The sequence below is a fragment of the Schistocerca piceifrons genome, chromosome 8, assembly GCF_021461385.2.
Source record: "Schistocerca piceifrons isolate TAMUIC-IGC-003096 chromosome 8, iqSchPice1.1, whole genome shotgun sequence".
In the NCBI taxonomy this organism is placed as follows: Eukaryota; Metazoa; Arthropoda; class Insecta; order Orthoptera; family Acrididae; genus Schistocerca; species Schistocerca piceifrons.
The window spans coordinates 154,742,997-154,767,050 of NC_060145.1; the positions used below are offsets into that span (position 1 = coordinate 154,742,997).

Below are 24,054 nucleotides of genomic sequence, written 5' to 3' on the forward strand. Positions count from 1 at the left end.
TATAGACGGAAACGGCTACAAGTTTTTAAAGAAACATGAAATGCTGGAAGTGAATGGAATAACCAAATTAATACAACCTGTAACTGGAAAAGGTAAGATGGTTCAAATGGCTCTGAGCACTATGGGGCTTAACATCTGAGGTCATCAGTCTCCTAGAATTTAGATCTACTTAAACATAAGGACATCACACATATTCATGCCCGAGGCAGGATTCGAACCAGCGACCGTAGAGGTCGCGCGGTTCCAGACTGAAGCCCCTAGAACCGTTCGGCCACACCGGCCGGAGGAAAATGTAAGATTAAATACTATGTTTATGTTGAAGAACTGTATGATACTCTGCATGGCGCTCATCTAATGACTGGGCACGGTGGACGCGTCCGAATGATAAAGTGCTTGAAGTCAAGAGTTCTGTAATATAACGTATAGAGATGTCCAAATTGATCTTAGTTCGTCTGAGCCTTGTTTACAAAACCAAAAAGGTCAGATAAAAGGAATAGTAGAAAAGTCAATGCCCTTCAAGGAGCAAAATTCCAGATGTCAAGTTGATCTCATCGACTTCCAATCGCGACAGAAGAAGATTACGGACTCGTAATCGTTTATCAGGACCACCTTACTAGTTGTTCTCAGGCCACTGAAGTCCAAAACAGTTGAGAAGGTATGCGATAACAATATTTACATTTTTAGGTTGTTTGGCGCTCCCTCAGTCTGACAATGGTAGAGTGTTCGATAGCAAAATAATTAGCAGGTTAACTAAGCTACGGCCCAATTTTAAGATCGTCCACGGTAAACCTAGACACAGTCACAGCCAAGGCAGCGTAGAGCGAGCAAATCAAGACACAGAAAATATGCTAACTACATGGAAGCAGGAACACAACACTGCAGGGTGAAGCCGCGCATTAAGATTTGTGCAACTAATGAAGAACAGCACTGTACATTTTGGAATTGAAAGATCGCCCTACTAAGCGATGTTTGGCTGCCCTCCTAAACGGTTTGTCTTCAATACGTTTACCTCCTGAAGCCTTGATGAACGTTCACTCTGAGCATAACCTTGAAAATATAATTAATCAAGCGAGTATTAGCAATTAGACAGGGACTGAAACGCTGCAGCATAATGATCACAGTAAATCTCCATTGCAAGAGGATAACATACCAACAGGAACAGAGGTTGAGAACAGAGAGAGAAAGAAAATATTACTGACAATAATGATTACTGCCTGACTGTTTTAGACGAGTCAGCTCGTGCTACTAAAAAACACAGAACTAAAGATTACAAGTGCTTAGAAGAACAAGCGCAAGGAATGCGGCAGTGTTCAGATCGCTGCTTTCCAGCAGTGGAAAAGGACTGTACTATCAGAGTTCCAGGTCCCGACTTCGATAGAGGAAGAAGAGATGCTAGGTCGATCTTGGGTGTCGTCCTCGAGACAACGGCCGATGGCTCCTACCGAACAGGGACGAGAGGTGGTGTGCTGAGCCAACTATACGCACGATAATAAATAGTTTATTTTTAAATAATCTTGGAAGGGACGATGCGATATGCCACTGCGGCTACAACTACAACATTTTGTTACAGCTCCCAGTTCAGTACTTGCCCTCTAAGAATAATCATAGAGGAGGAAGTTCCAGCAGAGAAAACTGTTGCCCTTAGAACAATAGCGACGTTTCAGTCGATCGGAAGAGGCCAAGGATTGCTGAAATGCAACTGCCAGCAAAAATGTCAGACTCTGAGATACATTCTCCTTCCCTGAAACTTCCACTTCCTCTATAACATATATAGTGTATAGCGTATCCTAACAGCTCGTAGAAATGTTTTGATGCAAGTAAATCGCAATACCTTCCGCCTTATTCATGTACAGTGGCCAAATTCTTGGTATGCTGGTGAAGAATGTCTACTGTTCTACCATTATTTACCGTTATTCTGGCTTACTCGTCGACAGTATCAACCACTTTTGTTATACTTGTATATACATTGGTGTACAAAAGTTAAAGACGAATGTAGCCTTCCTTTGATGTGTCACTACCTAGTAACGTAGCTCAAAGAACTGGGACAGTATGTAGTACTAAAGGTAACTGAAAGAAATACGCAATTAGACGAACAGAAATGACACATTAAAAGACAGTAATCACACTGAAGCCATCGTGATTCATGACGGTACTGTGGGCGTTACGGTACTCTGTGTACAGGTGGAGGAGGTCTAGGAACGAGAGGATATTCGTCAACGAATGGTATGCCTGTCCGCCGGCCTGCCCCTGCCCCCGCCCCCTCCCACTCCCAAATTTCCACCCGACATTAATCCCATCGAGCACGTGGAAGAATGATATGTCCTACCTCGTGAGCGCCTTACTAACATCGAGACCTGCGTAGGAGGAGTACCCATAGCATGCACGGCCGTCTGTGCTGATAACACATCCTATTAATATCCATTTCGCGCGTTATGTAGTGTCCAGAGGACCAGAGGATCATCATTAATCGCGCTGTGCTCGTGGAGAACTGACAACCAACAGCGCGATTTACACCTTCAGTAACTCCAGTACATCGCAAACTTGTTTCCTTGCAAACTGTGAGAGGTTTGACGCTGATCCGTTGTGCTTGTCGGCAAGTGACTGCAGGTCGCCGGAACAAACTGCTGAACATTTCTATTAATATGAAGTGCGGAATTAAAGCCAGTGTCGGCTACGGCGTGCGAAACTGCACGCGAACACGATTTCCGTGCCGTGTACGGACCAAAGCATGTCCAGTCTCAGATTTACTCAGTACTTATTGGAAGTACGCGGCACAGCGCGACCCTCCATTTGCTACTGCGGTACGGCATTGTACGGTCGGCATGACTTTCTTCAGTGAGGCAGAATCACAGTGTCAGCGTTGTTCACCCTTCACTTGTTGTTAGTAGCGTAAAAGTTGTTCGCCGGCCCAAAGGCTGTTAGTACAAAAAGGAGGGACTCTAACGACCTATCGGCACAATCCTTTAAAAATGAATCAAAATGACAGAAGAGTGGCGTAATCGATGGGCTTCACGAATATGCTGTAGAACGACATTACAGCATCATGTAGACACAATTTAAAGTTGAGGCTGCAAGATCAAAAAATTACAACGATCCACAGACGGGCTTCATTACATCAGGAAGCTACATTTGTAGATGTGGAGCGCACGATGACATTAGTTTTCGATGGAGTCGAATGAAGAATACGGAGATTTTATATATTATCCCGAAGAACGTTGATTATGTCAAAGGGCATGATTGGAACGATTTAAAACCCTACATTACTGAATTTATGAAGGACTAGCTGAGTACCTGACGTTGCCGTGGTATGTTTTTATTTCAGTTCTGTTAGTCCATCTCCTCCTACCCCTTTCTCTGTCCATCTCCTTCTCCCCTTTCTCTCTGTCCCACCTCCTCTGCCCCTTCTCTGTGGTCATCTCGTTCTCCCCCTCTGTCCATCTCCTCCTCTCCTCACAACGTCTGAGCCATGCAGGTAGATTCACCAGCGTATGTGAATACTGTCTGCTAAATGGTTGTGAATATAGTTAGCAGCAAAGAAGCAATAAATCTAAACGTCATGACTATATTGGAAATAAAACAGTGATAGTTGCAAAGTTATTTTTATTTTTTAAAGAAACGCGTTTCGCCGGGATTAGATATCATCAGATTATGTAAAATGAAGTTCACTGCAATGGTACCAAAGCTGTATCAACCACGCACACATAAAACCATCTGGATGAAAATTTCGTAGTGAGAATAACTAAAAGAGACTGTGGGAAGAATTGAACTGTAGCAAGTACAGCACGGAGCACAGCCGTACGTGTATCATATTGACCTGGCTGTTAAACATCTAGATGCTCTAACCGGCAGCGGCACTAACCATGAAAACCGGTTGCTGTATCGATCAGCGAACAATAGATTAGAGTGAATACTAAATGTTATAATGTAATATTTTATGCGAAAGTTATACTGCACGAACAGTGAAAATGTAGTAAGCGGTTAATTGTTTTTCCTTTCATAAGTTTGTGGGGATTGTCAGCAAGTAGTTGACAGTCCGTGTAATAGCTATACGTTATGCAGCGTGTACATTATGTAATGAAAAGTGTGGAAGTTCGGAATAAACAAAGTGGAGGTTGTAGGAGCACTGCATTCATTACGCTGAATCGTAACACGTAGCACTTATCAACCAAGAAGAGCATTTCCACAGTATAATACAGTTCAAAAACCAAGAGTTGTTACACTGCACAACATCGTAATTATTTCCCATGGCGACGTATAAGTTTGAAATAATGCTTAAACCTACAACCTACCTCTGTAAATTGCAAAAGCATCTTACGTCACCCTTGCACCTGGCGACACCTCAAACAGCAAGATGTTGACCCATGCGAAAGAAGAGGCCAGAGGTCAGCTCACATGAAGTGTAAGGTGAGTTAATGACGTCACAGTGGCAGCAAGTTCCACCACAGTTATGCCCAACGCCACCGTGAAACGTTTCACTCAATGGGAAGGTCTTCGCACCCTGTCTTACCCGCATTTCACTTCTTTTGACGCCTTCGCGATGGAGGTTGCAACAGTGACACCCAGAGTCAAGCGGTTTTCCTATGTCCGAGGAAAACTTTTCGCACACACCACCGCTCAGAATAGACACAAAAATGCCTCAGCGGGTGGTATAAAGGCCGTCAATGAATCCACCATTTTCCTTCAGGCAAGGATCCCAACACATTTTGCGGTCGAAAACGACAGTTCACAGTGCGCTGAGCAATAGCACGATGTTGTTCACAATCTTTGACATTGCTGGCACCCTAAGGATGCGACAACCATTCTTTTAAGATTTGGTGGGCAGCAACTCCACTGAACGTGGTTTCACACTTTTGGAGCATGGATACATGTCGAAAGGAACACTGCATGGCAATTTGGAATACCACGAGCACTGCAGTATCGTGTTTAACTGTCGACACAGGGCAAGCGACTTGCAAGTAAAATTTCTCGCCCGTTCTGAAATATTCGTAATCGATGAACGGGTACAGGTTGTAGACGCATGGTTGCCAGGATATGGAAGTTTTGATCTGGCCGTGAGTCGTGTTCGGATAGCCCAATGGTAAGGAGACCGCTCGCAGTAAGTGGGAAATCCAGGTTCGAGTTCTCGTCCGGAACATATTTCCATTGTCATCATTCCATTATACAGCTGATAGTTGTCCATATTCGCAATAGCGATTACATGTATTTAACTTAAGTCGCCGCTCCATTCTCCCTCCGTTCCTCCCTCTCCCTCTCTCTGTGACGTCTGAGTCAGTCCTCGTGATCACCACCTCGTTTATCTAACCTGTGGCTGTAACCTATGTACGTTATTCATAGCTGGCGGTTCTTGAATTGCAGTCCCCCTTTTTTTGCGGCTTTAATACGTCAGTACGTTCAGTACCCCCCATGAACCATGGACCTTGCCGTTGGTGGGGACGCTTGCGTGCCTCAGCGATACAGATGGCCGTACCGTAGGTGCAACCACAACGGAGGGGTATCTGTTGAGAGGCCAGACAAACATGTGGTTCCTGAAGAGGGGCAGCAGCCTTTTCAGTAGTTGCAGGGGCAACAGTCTGGATGATGGACTGATCTGGCCTTGTAACATTAACCAAAACGGCCTTGCTGTGCTGGTACTGCGAACGGCTGAAAGCAAGGGGAAACTAGAGCCGTAATTTTTCCCGAGGAAATGCAGCTTCACTGTATGATTAAATGATGATGGCGTCCTCTTGGGTAAAATATTCCGGAGGTAAAATAGTCCCCCATTCAGATCTCCGGGCGGGGACTACTCAGGAGGATGTCGTTATCAGGAGAAAGAAAACTGGTGTTCTACGGATCGGAGCGTGGAATGTCAGATCCCTTAATCGGGCAGGTATGTTAGAAATTTTAAAAAGGGAAATGGATAGGTGAAAGTTAGATATAGCGGGAATTAGTGAAGTTCGGTGGCAGGAGGAACAAGACTTTTGGTCAGGTGAATACAGGGTTATAAATACAAACACAAATAGGGGTAATGCAGGAGTAGGTTTAATAATGAATAAAAAAATAGGAGTGCGGGTTAGCTACTACAAACAGCATAGTGAACGCATTATTGTGGCCAAGATAGACACAAAGCCGATGCCTACTACAGTAGTACAAGTTTATATGCCAACTAGCTCTGCAGATGACGAAGAAATAGATGAAATGTATGACGAGATAAAAGAAATTATTCAGGTAGTGAAGGGAGACGAAAATTTAATAGTCATGGGTGACTGGAATTCGTAAGTAGGAAAAGGGAGAGAAGGAAACATAGTAGGAGAATATGGATTGGAGGGAAGAAATGAAAGAGGAAGCCGCCTTGTAGAAATTTGCACAGAGCATGACTTAATCATAGCTAACACTTGGTTCAAGAATCATAAAAGAAGATTGTATACCTGGAAGAATCCTGGAGATACTAAAAGGTATCAGATAGATTATATAATGGTAAGACAGAGATTTAGGAACCAGGTTTTAAATTGTAAGACATTTCCAGGGGCAGATGTGGATTCTGACCACAATCTATTGGTTATGAACTGCAGATTGAAACTGAAGAAACTGCAAAAAGGTGGGAATTTAAGGAGTTGGGACCTGGATAAACTGAAAGAACCATAGGTTGTAGAGAGTTTCAGGGAGAGCATAAGGGAACAATTGACAGGAATGGAGGAAAGAAATACAGTAGAAGAAGAATGGGTAACTCTGAGGGATGAAGTAGTGAAGGCAGCAGACGATCAAGTAGGTAAAAAGACAAGGGCTAGTAGAAATCCTTGGGTAACAGAAGAAATATAGAAATTAATTGATGAAAGGAGAAAATATAAAAATGTAGTAAATGAAGCAGGCAAAAAGGAATACAAACGTCTCAAAAATAAGATCGACAGGAAGTGCAAAATGGCTAAGCAGGGATGGCTAGAGGACAAATGTAAGGATGTAGAGGCTTGTCTCACTAAGGGTAAGATAGATACTTCCGACAGGAAAATTAAAGAGACCTTTGGAGAGAAGAGAACCACTTGTATGAATATCAAGAACTCAGATGGAAAACCAATTCTAAGCAAAGAAGGGAAGGCAAAAAGGTGGAAGGAGTATATAGAGGGTTTATACAAGGGCGATGTGCTTGAGGACAATATTATGGAAATGGAAGAGGATGTAGATGAAGACGAAATGGGAGATAAGATACTGCGTGAAGAGTTTGACAGAGCACTGAAAGACCTGAGTCAAAACAAGACCCCGGGAGTAGACAACATTCCATTAGAACTACTGATGGCCTTGGGAGAGCCAGTCATGACAAAACTCTACCATCTGGTGAGCAAGACGTATGAGACAGGCGAAATATCCTCAGACTTCATGACGAATAAAATAATTCCAATCCCAAAGAAAGCAGGTGTTGACAGATGTGAAAATTACCGAACTATCAGTTTAATAAGTCACAGCTGCAAAATACTAACGCGAATTCTTTACAGACGAATGGAAAAACTGGTAGAAGCGGACCTCGGGGAAGATCAGTTTGGATTCCGCAGAAATGTTGGAACACGTGAGGCAATACTAACCTTACGACTTATCTTAGAAGAAAGGTTAAGGAAAGGCAAACCTACGTTTCTAGCATTTGTAGACTTAGAGAAAGCTTTTGACAATGTTAACTGGAATATTCTCTTTCAAATTCTGAAGGTGGTAGGGGTAAAATACAGGGAGCGAAAGGCTATATACACTTTGTACAGAAACCAGATGGCAGTTATAAGAGTCGAGGGGCATGAAAGGGAAGCAGTGGTTGGGATAGGAGTGAGACAGGGTTGTAGCCTCTCCCCGATGGTATTCAATCTGTATATTGAGCAAGCAGTAAAGGAAGCAATAGAAAAATTCGGAGTAGGTATTAAAATTCATGGAGATACTTTGAGGTTCACCGATGACATTGTAATTCTGTCAGAGACAGCAAAGGACTTGGAAAAGCAGTTGAACGGAATGGACAGTCTCTTGAAAGGAGGATATAAGATGAACATCAACAAAAGCAAAACGAGGATAATGGAATGTAGTCAAATTAAATCGGGTGATGCTGAGGGAATTAGATTAGGAAATGAGACACTTAAAGTAGTAAAGGAGTTTTGCTATTTAGGGAGTAAAGTAGCTGATGATGGTCGAAACAGAGAGGATATAAAATGTAGACTGGCAATGGCAAGGAAATCGTTTCTGAAGAAGAGAAATTTGTTAACGTCGAGTATAGACTTAAGTGTCAGGAAGTCGTTTCTGAAAGTGTTTGTATGGAGTGTAGCCATGTATGGAAGTGAAACATGGATGATAACTAGTTTGGACAAGAAGAGAATAGAAGCTTTCGAAATGTGGTGCTACAGAAGAATGCTGAAGATTAGATGGATAGATCACATAACTAATGAGGAGGTGTTGAATAGGATTGGGGAGAAGAGAAGTTTGTGGCACAACTTGACTAGAAGAAGGGGTCGGTTGGTAGGACATGTTTTGAGGCATCAAGGGATCACAAATTTAGCATTGAAGGGCTGCGTGGAGGGTAAAAATCGTAGAGGGAGACCAAGAGATGAATACACTAAGCAGATTCAGAAGGATGTAGGTTGCAGTAGGTACTGGGAGATGAAGAAGCTTGCACAGGATAGAGTAGCATGGAGAGCTGCATCAAACCAGTCTCAGGACTGAAGACCACAACAACAACAATACATTCAGTAGTGCCTCACAACTGCAGGACTCCAGTCTGCTTTTGGGATGTTTATCTCTGGTTTCTTAAAAAAATGGTAGAAATGGCTCTGAGCACTATGGGACTTAACTTTTGAGGTCACCAGTACCCTAGAACTTACAACTACTTAAACCTAACTAACCTAAGGACATCACACACATCCATCCCCGAGGCAGGATTCGAACCTGCGACCGTAGCGGTCGTGCGGTTCCAGACTGTAGCGCCTAGAACCGATCGGCCACTCCCGCCGGCTCTCTTCTTTCTACTGCTGGCTGGAGAAACAGTCAAATCTCTACATTTAGGCACAATAGTGGCTTCTTCTCAATTCACTCTCAAGTTGTAAGATGATTTCGCCAGGAATTTTTGCTACTTGAGATCCAATCTGTATTCGTTCAGAAGAAAACTGGACATCCCAGCAAGCTTGGCCGATAGCCCGTGGGCTATAGACTTGTAACTTTCCCTCTGCTGGCCTTATACAAATGGGCTCTAGGGGTGGCGGCCGAATATACTGTCCCCGCATGCTTTTTCCGATATTCATAATTCTCTCAATGTTCCCTCACTTCTGCAAGTCACGCAAGTACGAAGCAAGAGTATAAGAAGAGTAAGGTTGCATTAGCCATTTACCGGAAATCACTTGTACTGCTGTTTCTCATATTCCGTGGTGTTGATTAAATACTCTGCTGAAAGGGGTCTTTCGTTATGAATTTGCATACATTACACAATTTTCTGGGAAAGCGGGCGTGTAACATCTGTGCCCACAAGCCACTGTTTCATAATTTATGTGCATTGCACTTCTGGAAACCTACTAAGGACCTGTCGAATCCATTCGACACACAATCGCCGCTGTATTGTGATCCGAAGTGGACCAATAAGCAGCTAAGCAGGCAGACATTACGTCTTGTCTCATAAATGTGGGTACCAGAAATGGCAGAACCGAGGCCTGTCGGAACTACGGTTTAACTATCTGTTATATTGCTGCTCTCGTTCGTCGGATTTCAGCGAATTCCGAATGGATGCTTTCAGGAGGACCGTATTCAATGCCATGCACCATCTCGACAGCCCCATATGATTCAAGCAAGACATTTACTATTTGTTCAGCCGAGCAGAAATCACACATACCTCGAGTCAGGAAACTGTTTACAGTTAGAACAGGATCGACATGGGCAATGCGACAATGGATGGAGCACCACTGACACACGCCGACCATTGTTTTGGATTGCATTGACACAGCAGTAGAGTGCAGCCTACCGACAATAGCGCTCTCAGCGAAAATAGTGGACATAGCACTGGCATCACTTCGTCTTTTCAGACGATTCCTGGTTGTACGTACAGTGCCGTAAATGACGTATCCATCTGTGGAAGCTCTGCGGATGATGAACATTGTCTGACTGGGGTGCTACTGGGATAACCAGCAATATGAACAGCAACCGCTAGGTTTCTGACTTGTTAAGACTGGTAGCTGTGTCCTGAATTCGAAGGTTCTATGACAAAAAGATAATACAACACCACATGTTGTCAGTGCTGTTTGAACCTACCATGATACAGAGGGTATCAGAACGTTCCCCTGGTCAGTATATTCTCATACCTCTCACACATTAAAAACAACTAACCATGGGTTGCCGAGAGGTCAAAAATGTTTCAAATGGCTCTGAGCACTATGGGACTAAACATCTGAGGTCATCAGTCCCCTAGACTTAGAACTACCTAAACCTAACTAACCTAAGGACATCACATACATCCATGCCCGAGGCAGGATTCGAACCCCCAACCATAGCAGCAGCTCTGTTCCCGACTGAAGGGCCTAGAACCGCTCAGCCACAGCGGCGGGCTGGCCGAGAGTCTGGCAAGCTATTTTTCGCCATTCACTATGATAACTGAATTATGGTATGGAAGTGAAGCAGCATGAAATGATGCTCCTATTATTAAATGTATTCTCTCGATTGACCACCATTGCTACTTTTAAGGTCAACGATGCCTAAGCCACATAACTGAATAAATAAATAAAATAAAAGAGGCATTATTTCTGCCGTTATTTCTGACAGTAATTGCAGCTGTGATTACTAAATTTCGCTCCATGTATGCACACAAATTACCTCCGAATGTGACGTGTTTGCGGGAAGACTGTTAGACACAGAGGAAAAGAAACTAACACGGAAGTGCGAATGTATTAAGGCACCATTGATCAGAATATCTACAGTAGTGCCCCTAACACCTTGCATTCATCGAATCGATATTAAGTTTAGCTTCTTAGGGATCACAGCTAGCTATCATCACCTCTCTGCATGCACAAGTAGCAGATACCATCAGTCTAAATCTGTATTAGCTGTCTCCAATGGAACTGTCTATTGAAATTAATGAAACATATTCTATCTGCATTACAGAGCTGCTAACAATCAAAATTTGGTGGTATACAGTTTAGATTCTTGTTACTGCCGCATGTTTTGTGGTGAAAATACCATCATTAGGTCATTATAGCAATATAAAATCTATACGAAAAGCGTATCAAAGTATGGGCTGTAGAGCGTCTGAAAGAAAGAAATATGTCCTGGTGTGCACTACTTTATTCACTGCTCTTGTGTCAACATAACTATTTAAAAACACGCAGTGTCCGTCTGCCATTCGTAATGTATGTCGTCCAGTGGAGCAATCTTCTTGTTCCATCTCTGCAGCTCGTTTAGTTTTGGCGACTACTCTTGTACCTCGTTAGCACAATGGTGTTGGTGGTACTATCAAAGTATCAATGCTGGCTTCTACTGGCAGGCTATAATATCTGTCTCTCTATAACATCTTCTGCGCAATTAGGAAATGGATGTTTGATGTTAACAGGACGCAATATATGTCGGGGAGGGGGGCAAGGATTGGGGTCGAACTCTGTGTTATTACTATCCAGAAAATAATTTTTTTTAGAAATATATTTGTAGGTATTCATTTGATAATTACATCCTTATAATTTTATAGCATAGTAATTGTTGTTTTGTAAAGTCACACGCAATTTTTAGAAAAAAAACAGTTTATATTATCCTCTTACAATTTGGCTCTTCCGCATTATACTGTGGGAGTATATCATGAATCAAGTGCTAAGGAATAGAATTAAATCAGCACAAATATGATTTCTCAAACAGGAGAAAGATACAGTAGATTAGGCAATTAGGAATGAAGGAGTGAACTCAACGTAGGTGGGTTAGAAAACAGAATCCACGAAAAGATACAGAATGGAGTAGCAGATCCATGGAATGAGTGGACGAAGATTAACCCACATTCCCACTAAATTTAAATCAAAAAGCCGGAGAAGTAAGGAGGGCGTAGGGAATTATGAGTGTCATAACACAAAAATTTGTGATGGATACAGTGTACAAGAAGTATACGTATATATCCTCTATTTCTTCCGTTTTGTCAGTGGGTACAGAAGAACTTCACTGTACGGAACGCCATACTAATCCTAGACAAGAAGGCCGAGTTGTTATAGTGTAAATCAGAAATTAACTGGAAAGGTTTTTGCTGGTAATAACAAACATCGTTCAGGAGAAAATGCACTGGTAACTGAGAGGAAATATTCTAAGATCTTCGAAAACGTCTCGGTTATCTGGCACTTAAAATATCGTTAAGAGCTCTGTCTAAAAGAAGTCTATTTTGAAAGCAGTTAACTGGTTACGTCGATTCGATTCACAGAAAATTGTCGGGTTAGCAGAGGCATGATAAGTGGAGCAGGACATACACCAGTACTGAAGCCACAGGTAAAATTAGCTTACAGCCTACGTCATTACCCACTGATAAACACGTGTCCAACACTTCATCACGGAATGCTTGCTTGTAAGTTTCACACTTCTTCAAAAGGTGAATATGGCACTCTGCAAAACATTGATGTAATTCAACACAAACACTCGGCTGGAAACCTGAGGGCTTTTCATCAGCCGGACAGTCTACATTCACACGCATCTGGAAAATGTTATGAGTCACTCATACGTATCCACCACTGTAACATTAGCAGTACGCCAAACGGTAGTATGCTAATATCTCATCGTGTGAAGCAGGTGCATAACAGCTAACTGCTACTCATATACAGGCAGACGAGTACACACGCGGTGGAAGTCAGAACCATTCCCACTATGCCACTCAGCATGTGAAATATATGGGCAAGACACTACCAGCATCGCTGTATATGAACTATTGAGTACAATAATTCACTTTGCAAATATTCTAATAATTTGACGGGTAATAAAAATGAAGCGAAACTGCGCATAGGTGATTGTTTACGAGTTAATTTTCCATTATAAACACCTATGGTAGCCGATTTTTTCTTTTTTATCTAGCACTACCACTGCTCGGTTTTTCTCGGTTAACATTTGTTTTCGTTTCATAAGTACTTTGAAAATAGGTAGACAAAGTAGAGAATAATGTAGTACTATGGTCTCCCGAGAACATTATGGGCGTTAGTGCAAAATTATACTGAACTGTACTTTTAGATCAGCATATCGATCTATTGATTCCAATTTGGCTTATTATCGAGCATGGTCACAAGTAGAATTTCCAAACGTGATTCATTTTGCGATTGATTGTAATAGTTATTTTTATATGTGTGATGGCTGTTCTTTCTGACAAATGGTTCAAATGGCTCTGAGTACTATGGGACTCAACTGCTGAGGTCATTAGTCCCCTAGAACTTAGAACTAGTTAAACCTAATTAACCTAAGGACATCACAAACATCCATGCCCGAGGCAGGATTCGAACCTGCGACCGTAGCGGTCTTGTGGTTCCAGACTGCAGCGCCTTTAACCGCACGGCCACTTCGGCCGGCTCTTTCTGACGTGTCCTAAAGAGCAGACGCCATTTGTTTTTTGATCCTGCAGCCGTAGAGACACATGACCAAACTGAAATTACGACGTTAGCCGTAATCGAGCGTTGAAATAAATTCGAAGATGACAAGTGACAATTTCTGCCGTCCCGGGACTCGAATTCAGATTTCCCGTTTTTCCAAACGTGATTAATTTTGTGAATGACTATAATAGTTATTTTTATAAGTATGATGTCTGTTCTTTCTGACATGTCTTAAAAAGCAGGCGCCATTTGTTTTCTGATCCTTCGGCCGTACATATGCATGACCAAATTGAAATTCCGACGTTAGCCGTAATCGGGCGTTGAAATAAATTCGAAGATGACAAATGACAATATGTGCTGTATCGGGACTGGAATTCAGGTTTCCCGTTTTGCCTGAGCAGTGCTCTTAACCACCTCGGCTATCCGAACACACTTCACGATCAACCAAGATTCGCAACTTGCTACGCACTAAATATGTACCGTCCCCTGTCTATTACTACTCTCATTTTTCGCGGCCTCGTGCTGATTACCGTAACAGGTTGAACGAACAGTGCATCTGCACCGAATGAACACCGACTGCCGTCAAGATGCATACATTTGTGGTGTCTATCCTTTCTGTCATGTGTGAACTTGATACGTTTTCAACTAATATCGTTGGTGAAGCTGCTCTATACCCATCTGTCATTTCCTATTAGAGCGAAAAACATCAAGGATTCACCAGTATAGGTCTATTGACAATCAAATGCAAAAAAAAAAAAAAATGGCTCTGAGCACTATGGGACTTAACGTCTGAGGTCATCAGTCCCCTAGAACTTAGAACTACTTAAACCTAACTAATCTAAGGACATCACACACATCCATGCCCGAGGCAGGATTCGAACCTGCGACCGTAGCAGTCGCGCGGTTCCGGACTGAAGCCCCTAGAACCGCTCGGCCACCGCGGCCGGCAATCAAATGCAGTATTGCCTTTTTTACCGCCTGTGTGCCATCTACTGTACAAGTTCTATAGGTCCAATCTTATTATCAAACTCAGGTTTGGTTTCGAGGGCAAGTTGATGGTTTACTGCAACTATTTCATTACAGCTACAATAATCAGTACTTAGTTCGCAGCCTAACACCGGAGAGTTGTATTCCTACAAGGAACGACTTGGCCATGTACTGTTTAGTCTATATTCACGTTTGGTCGTTTTTGAGAATGTTGCAACCATTGGGGTGAGGCCGGTACGTTTCATCTCATTGTTCAAAGTAACACGAGTACCGTGCTCCCTCTGGATCACGGGGCCCTGGGTTCGATTTCCGGCTCGGTTGGCGATTTTCTCTGCCCGGAGACTGGGTGTTTATGTTGTCCTCATGATTTCATCATCATCATTCGTGATAGTGGCTAGATTGCACTGTGTAAAAATTGAAGTGTGACAGAACTGGTACTTGGTACAGGCGCTGATGACCGGGCAGTTGAGCGCCCCACAAACCAAACATCATCAACGCCTTCCAATCGAGTTTGTTTCCTGATCCTTAATTGTTTCCCTGTGTCTTGCCGTAATTCGCAACATTTATCTCTCCAATGCACACTGAAAAAAAAAGCCATTTTTGACGGTTGTCCTGTTAGAAGTCCACATGTTACTGGCAAAAGCAATAACTGTAAATGCGCACACACTGATGCTTCCCGTTTCAGACACACCAGATCTTTATTTTCCAAACGTTATTTAGTTTACCAAATGAGTTTCAACCCATTCTCACTCTTCTGTTTCTTTCTTTTCCGCTCTATGCGGAAACTGTCTTCAGGCGGTTGACATAAAAGAAAATTCAATGATTCCGTTTTCTAATTTGAACTATTTTCTTTTCGATGCTTTATGCATCACTTTATTCTTACTGTAATTGATTTTCGGGTATGCTTTCAAACTTACTGTTCGTTGTTTGAGCATATCTCCAATTAGAGATAAGGAATACAAAGTGACACAGTAATTGTTTTCAGCAAAATGTCCCAGTAGAGCATATTCCTTATTATATGCCATTTTAAGAATATGAAAACTTATTTTCAGACGACTGAAAATAATTTTAGTGATATGGAATATGTTTTCTTTCAGTTATCCGTCTCCACGTCTGTTTTGGATTAGGAACGCTATGCTTTATTGTCTACTGGAGGTTTCGTCGTTTATAGATAGATACATAATGGCCACTGAACCGCGTGAACTTCCGACAACGTTCCTACGCAAACCGGCACACAACACCGAGGTAAGTACAGTAGCAAGGCATTCGAGTGGACGACGGTTTAAAAGTACATTGAGGTTTTACGAGGCTTCCCTAAGTCTCATGAATCTATAACCCTTATCCTCTCATTTTTTTGTTCACGTTTAATTGCTTTAATAATCTTGAGATTCTTCAAACGGACATGAAAAAACGTTGATTTGAAAAGATAATAGTACGCATCATTTTATTTCGTTTGTAGACTTCGTATCACAGTTATTAACAATGCGTCGTTGCAGCCACTCCTATTAACAGGTATATGTATTCAGTTTTCACACGGAATTTTGCAGTAGCTTTGTTGCTTTTCCAAATTCATCTTCCATGTATTACGATTCACGTAGTTTTTGTGACTATTCAAATAATAAGATATCTGGCTGATGCACAGTGCTGACTAAGAATGACGGTACTGATTTCGTGTTGTAATTACGCGCACACTCAACGAATAAACCGAATATTTACTCACAATTGTCCGATCAATCGAAAATACAGCGATTTACAAGTTAATTTTTCATCACATATGCAAACTGTTGGTACAGTTTTTGTTCGACTCAACTGTACGCGACCGTTCCTCGCGAAACTCGAACAACGACTCCTTCCTCGTATACAGGCACGTCGCCGCTAGCGGTTGAACGTGACAGGCAGACAATGCCCCTGCCGGGAAAAGCCGCACTCTGCTTCGAAAGTTCCAGAGACCCAACGATGCGTGAGGGGTGTGACTTATACTACCTCACGCCATTGTCGAAAGCAGTATACATGAGCGTCCGCAGAAATTTTTCCAAAAAGGGAACTGATATGAAACTTGTCATTTGTTATATAACTCATTCGATGACGTGACTCAGGAACTAAATTTAACAAGTACACAAAACTTACTCTGTCTCAAAACATTGGTAGATATCTACTAGTAAGTTCGATGTAATTTATTTTTGTACCTAACTGGTTGAGGTATTTGAACAGGGCATGCAAAGTACATCTTTGAACGTCATTACGAGGGTTGGAACTTTAATACTGGCAACTATTTATTTATAGATACGTGTTTCAAAGCTTTACTGACCTTCAAAGTAGTCACCAGCATTGTGTATAACCCGTTGCCAACGATGTGGAAGTCGTAGGATACTCTTAGCAGTGCCAGTTGTGTTGACTGTTCGAGTGGCGTGGTCTATTGCCCGGCGAACGTGCAGCAGTTCTGAAGCGAATGCCGTGAAGTGTTTCCTTCAGTTTAGAAATCGAGTTGAACTTACGAGGGCTTAAGTCAGGAGAGTGCACTAGGTGATGTAGCACTTAGCAGCCCCATCAGTCAAACAAATCATCAACAGCTTGCACTGTACGTGCTTGAACATTGTCCTGCAAAATGATGGTCAGGTCCTGCAGAAAGTGTCATCACTTCTGTCTCAAAGCTGGCCGTAGGTTGTGTTCCAAAAATGAACTGCTTGGATTAAAAGCGTGTGAGACAGAGAGTAGTCGTCTACATCTACATGGATACTCTGCAAATTATACTTAAGTGCCTGGCGGAGGGTTTATCGAATCACCTTCGCAATAATAAGTACAAAATAAATGATCAGTCTTGGGAAGCGGTAACATCAGTCAAGTATCTGGACGTGACTATTCGAAATTATCTCAAATGGAATGATCAGATTACACAAGTAACGGGTAGGGCGAACTCTAGATTGCGGTTTATTGGTAGAATCCTGAAGCGATGCAGTCCTTCAACAAAGGAAATAGCTTACAATACGTTAGTACGTCCAGTCTTTGAGTATTGTTCGTCTGTTTGGGACCCTTACCAGTTGGGTCTCATTCAAGAGATTGAGAAGGTCCAAAGAAGAGCGCCAAGATTCGTGACTGGTACATTTAGTCATCGTGACAGCGTTAAAAATTTCATAGAAAGTTTGAAGTGGGACACACTTGCAGATAGACGACGCGCTAAACAGAAGGGGCTGCTCACTAAATTCCGAAATCCAGTCTTCACCGATATGTAGAGGATATATTATTACCACCAACTTTCAAATCGCGTAATGATCATCATTCAAAGATAAGGGAAATTAGAGCTCATACTGAGGCGTTCATACAGTCGTTTTTCCCTCAACGAGTGGAAAAGAGGGGGGGGGGGGCGGAATATGCTTTTGGCGCGAATTGTGCCCTGCGCCATGTAGATGTAGATGAATAATTCTCTGTTGTTCCACCCTCGAACAGCGGAATAAACGAACACCTATATCTTTCCGTGCGAGCTCGGATTTCCTTTATTTTATTACAATGGTCGTTTCTCTCTATGTAGGACGGCGCCAACAAAATATTTTCCATTTGGAAGAGAAATTTTTTTATTGAAATTTCGTGAGAAGATTCCGCCGCAGTGAGAAATGCCTTGGTTTTATGGTGTACATCCCAAATTCTGTATTATGTCCGTGACACTCTCCACTATTTCGCGATAATACAAAACGTGCTGCTCTTCGTTGAACTTTCACGATGTTTTCCGTCAGTCCTACCGGGTAACGATCCCAGACCGCGCAGCAGTACTCCAAAAGAGGACGGACAAGCGTGGTGTGGGCAGTTTCTTTAGTAGATCTGTTACATTTTCTGAGTATTCAGCACACAATCTTTGGTTTACCTTCCCCATAACATTTTCTACATGTTCTCTCCAATATAAGTTGTTCTAATGGTAATTCCTATGTATTTAGTTGAATATGCGGCCTTTAGATGGGACTCATTTATCGTGTAACCTAATTTTAACGGATTACTTTTAGCACTAATGTGGATGGCCTCACACTTTTAGTTATTTAGGGTCAACTGCCAATTTTCGCACAATTCAGATATCTTTTCTAAATCATTTTGCAATTTGTTTTGATCTTCTGATAAGTTTATTAGTCGATAAACGGCAGCATCATCTGCAAACAACCTAAAAGTGTTGCTCAGATCGTCTCCTAAATCGTTTATACAAATAAAGAACAGCAGAGGGCCTTTAACACTACCTTGGGGAAACCTAAAACCGTTTCTATTTTACTCGATGACACGTTAGTGTATGGGATGTATGAGACTGGCGATATATCATCACACTTACGATAAAAACTCGTCAACGCAAATCATTACGACATGAGATCACGAATACAGTCACATAAATGAGACGATATTCCATAAGCAAGCAATTTAACTCCAAGCTGCTTGTGTGATACAGACCCAAAAGCGTTTTGGAAATCTAGAATTGCGGAATCATTTTGAAATCACTTGTCAACAGCACTCAACAATTCGTGTTTATAAAGAGCTAGTTGTGTTTCACAATAACGATGTTTTATACATCCGTGTTGACTGTGTGTCGAGGTAATTCTTAATGTTCTAACACAATATATGTTCCAAAATCCTGCTTCATATCGACGTTAATGATATGGGCCTGTAATGTAGGTACTCCTAGTACCTTTCTTGAATATCGGTGTAACCTGTGTAACTTTGCAGTCTTTGGGTACGAGTCTTTCGTCGAGCGTGCGGTTGAATATGATTGTGAAGTATTAAGCTATTGCATCATCATACTCTGAAAGGAATTGGTGTACAGTTTGGACCAGAAGACTTGCTTTTATCAAGTGATTTCATTTGTTTCGCTATTCCAAAGATATCTACTTATAAGTTACTCTTGTTGGCAACTGTTCTCGGTTCGAATTCTGGATTATTTACTTCGTCTTCTTGGTTGAAGGAATTTCGAAATGCTGTGTTTAGTAACACTGTTTTCGCAGAACTGTCGTCGATAATATTTCCATCGCTAACACGCATAGAAGGCATTTACTGCGTCTCGCCGCTAGCATACTTTAAATACGACCTGAACCTCTTTGGATTTTCTGCCAGGTTTGGAGATAAAGTTTCGTTGTGGATTATAAGCATCTCGTATTGATGTCCGCGCTAAATTACGACCATCTGTAGAAGATCGCTAATGTTGGAGATTTTGTGTTCGTTTGAATTTGGCATGCTTTTTTATTTGTTTCTGCAATAGTGTGTTCTGACCCGTTTTGTGTAAAAGGGGGATTAACTTCGTCGTTTGTTAATTTATTTCGTATAATCTCTCAATTCCTGTCGATACTGTTTCTTTGAATTTAAGCCACAGCTGGTTTACAATTACATTGTTTATATCGAAGGACTGGAATTGTCTCTCAGGAAGGCGACAAGTAATTTTTTTCTGCTTTTTTTAAATAGGTATATTTTCGTTTATTTCTGGAAAATTTGGGGGTTACAATATTCAGTCTCGCTACGACAATCCTATGTTCACTAATCCCTGTATCCGTTTTGATGCTCGTTATTAGCTCAGGATTCTTTGTTGCTACGAGGTCAAATGCGTTTCCACAACCATTTACTATTCGCGTAGGCTCATGAACTAACTGCATGAAATAATTTTCAGAGAATGCGTTTGGCACAATTTCAGATGATGTTTTAAGCGTACCTTGGGACTTAAAAATGTATTTTCACCAACTTATCGAAGGTATGTTTTTGAAATAAAACTCGAGTTTCAGCAATTGTACCATCTGATGCAATTCATTCTACACATCGAAGAAGAAACGACGGAAATATAAGAAAGGTTGAAGAGAGGGATTAAAATTCAAGGTGAAAGGACGTCAATGACAAGATTCGCTGGTGATACTGCTATCCTCGGTGAAGCTGAAGAAGAATTACAGATCTGTTGAATGGCAGTCTAACGAGAACAGAGTACGATTTGAGAGTAAATCGAAGAAAGTCGAAAGTAATGAGAAGTAGCAGAAATGAGAAGGGGAACAAATTTAACATCAGGACTGGTGATCACGAACTAGATGAAGTTAAGGAAATCTGATAACTAGCCAGCAAGATAACCCGTGTAGGATGGAGCAAGAAAGTATATTAGCAATGGCAAAAAGTGCATTCCTGGCGATGGTAAGTCTACAAGTATTTAACATATGTCGTAATTTGAGGAAGAAATTTCTAAGAATGTACGTCTGGAGCACAGCATTCTATGGTAATGAAACATGGGCTGTTGGGAAACCGGAACAGAGGAGAATAGAAGTGGTGCTATAGACGAACTTTGAAAAGTTGGTGGTTGATAAGGTAAGAGATGAAGTAGTTCTCCACAGATTCGGTGAGGAAAGGAAAATATGGAAACCACAAACAATAGAGTGGGACAGGATGATAGGACAGCTGTTAATACGTCAGGGAGAGACTTCCATGGTATAGAGTGAGCTGTAGAGGGAAAGGCAGCTGTACAGAAAGACAGATTTGTATACGTCCAGCAAAAAATTGAGGACATAGGTTGCAAGAAAAAATAAATAAAAGATCCTATACCACTCGCATATGTAATTAGCGAAAAATTATGGGTGTGCAGCTCCTCGCCTATCCAGATTTAGCCTTTCCTTTCTTTTCCTAAATCGCTTCCAAATGAGAAGATGGTTGTTTTGAAAGGGAACAGACTGATCTTTAACTTCATACCCTGTCCGACCATATACTTAAATCACAAATGATCTCGTCTCCAAGGGGACTGTAAATCCTAATCTGCCTTCCTTTCCACATTCGAATTCCATAAATTCATCCAACCAAGTTTGTGAAGAACAGTGTTGTCGTGCTTGGGTAGCTCAGATGGTGGAGCACTTACCTCCGAAAGGCAAAGGTCCCGAGTTCGAATCTCGGTCCGGCACACAGTTTTAATCTGCCAGGAAGTTTCAAGTTTCAGCGTTGTCTTTGTTATAAACATTCTCATTACTTCCATAAGCATCTTAATTACGCTTTCGTACTCATTATGACTACAGTCACGGTAACGTGATACGTACTATAAACACGGCGTTAATACTCTTGGCCGAGCGGTTCTAGACGCTTCAGTCTGGAACTGTGCGACCGCTACGGCCGCAAGTTCGAATTCTGCCTCGGGCATGGATGTGTGTGATGTCCTTAGGTTAGTTAGGTTTAAGTACTTCTAAGTTTTAGGGGACTGATGACCTCAGAAGTTAAGTCCCATAGTGCTCAGAGCCATTTGAACCTGCTTCATTGTGCCTCCGTGTCATGTCAACATTGAAGCAGACTCTCGAGTTTTGCTACTGTTCATGTCATAGACATGGGCGTCCGTAAAAATGTACATACCAGAAAACGTTGGAGAGGTTCCGGCTGGTTATTAATAAAAATAACCAGTCAAAATGCCGCTGGTTAATAATCCTCAAAGTGAGAAAACGCGAAATAAACTTTAAAATGTTCAAATTAATGCCAGCACCGTTTGCTTACAAAACTTCGCATCTGATCAAATTAACGGATTGCACTGTATTATTTTATGTGTTTTATTTCTTTTAAATTGACTAACATAATTAAAGATCACTAAAATTTATTTTCGAAAGCTATACTTTTCATGTTACTGGGGTAACGTGTTATCTAGGCCAGCATTTCACAAGATGATTGTGGGAAAGCTCTCAAAACAGTCACAAATAGCCCGGCACAATCAACTAATAACAGTCTACGATTGAAAAAATTGATTCTTATTGCTCCTGTTCTCCCCCACCCTCACGCCATCCCCTAAGTCTGACAATTTATTGCGCAGCCTTGCTAAGTGGGCTGCTGAAATCGTAATTCTATGACTGCATCTTATGCTATGTTGCACCCAGTGGAGAGTTTTGAGAGCCAATTACTATATTTTCAACCTTGGTTTTTCATACTTCTTTTTCTTCTCTTCTAGCGCAGAGATTGGTGTTTTGTTGTTACCGATTCAGGCATTCTGTTCCATAGATGGCGTATAGATGACCAAGCCTATACTAAAGCAAGACAGAGGTCTTCAGTCTTCTACACTGGCTCTACTATTGGAAATGTTAATGTGCTCTCACCAAGCCGTGACACGTCTTTTCTTTTGACCACGGACAAACTGCTGTTGCTATTAAATTGTAAAATGGAACGAGGGAGTACCCTCCTGGTTACTAGGGATGGATGCTGGATACTTAAGCAGCAACCATGTTATTTATGCTGAAAATAGGAGCCGTAATTGGCGTGCCGGAGTGCTGGAGTGGTACCTTCTGGCGCTCAGTAAGGAGGCGAGAGAGAATAGTTTGGGTCTATATTTTGGCAGTTATCTGTATATCGTTACATCCACCTTGAATGCAGGACATCGCCGGAACCACCACCGCGCCGAAGAAAAGCCAACATTTCTCGTGTACAGCCTGTGTTTCAATCCTGTACTTCAAATTCCACGAGGACAAGTGCCCCCTCTAACCTCAGCCCCTTGGGGACGCCTATGCGCATACGATTATTTCTTTTTGTTTTGTGTATTATCTCTTATTCATACTCACTAAAAGGTAATTTCCTGGCCGTTCTTCATCCAGCGACGATACAATCATAAAAGTGACTAAACTGATCCTCAGAATGCTGCGGGCTACTTGCGATGCATCGTTTACGTATTTTGAGTGAACTGACTTTCCTTTTAAGTTTATTGTCCTATTTTCTCGTCCGTTGAACATTTCTCGGCGCATTGTACGGGTTCTAAAAATCAAACGTTCTTTGAATCCGTTATATTTTTGTCGAACAACTCCGGTGGTGGACAGTGCAGCACAGCGATACTCGAAGTGTGCTCGGCGGAGACCTAAGGCTCCGCAACGCCTCTGCTAAAATAATATTAACGCAAAGAACAAAGCACATCAAATCTTGTCACTTGTAATGAAAACAATCTTATAAATATCATATTAATGTCGATTTTACAAATGTTATTTTTCTCTCCGTGCATTACAGCCGAATATGAGGGGGTAGGAAGCATAATAAATACATAATAATGTTCCGATAAAACACAGCAAACAAAAGAATTTAGCTTGTACTAGTATTTGGTGACACTACACATCCAAGCAACGCTTCTCACGCTGTGCGCTTTCTCGTATACACTACTGGCCATTAAAATTGCTCCACCAAGAAGAAATGCAGATGATAAACGGGTATTCATTGGACAAATATATTATACTAGAACGGACATGTGATTACATTTTCACGCAATTTGGGTGCATAGATCCTGAGAAATCAGTACCCAGAACAATCACCTCTTGCTGTAATAACGGCCTTGATACGCCTGGGCATTGAGTCAGACAGAGCTTGGAAGGCGTGCACAGGTACAGCTGCCCATGTAGCTTCAACATGATACCACAGTTCACCAAGAGTAGTGACTGGCGTATTTTGACGAGCCAGTTGCTCGGCCACCATTGACCAGACGTTTTCAATTGGTGAGAGATCTGTGCTGCCCAGGGCACCAGTCGAACATTTTCTGTATCCAGAAAGGATCGTACAGGACGTGCAACATGGGGTCGTGCATTATCCTGCTGAAATGTAGGCTATCGCAGGGATCGGA

General features: G+C 41.9%; 1 protein-coding gene across 1 annotated transcript in view; it reads left to right on the forward strand.

Moving 5' to 3' along the window:
• Positions 1-24,054, forward strand: part of LOC124711808 (prolactin-releasing peptide receptor-like) — an 843,619-nt gene that overhangs the window by 272,817 nt on the left and 546,748 nt on the right. The window lies entirely within an intron of this gene.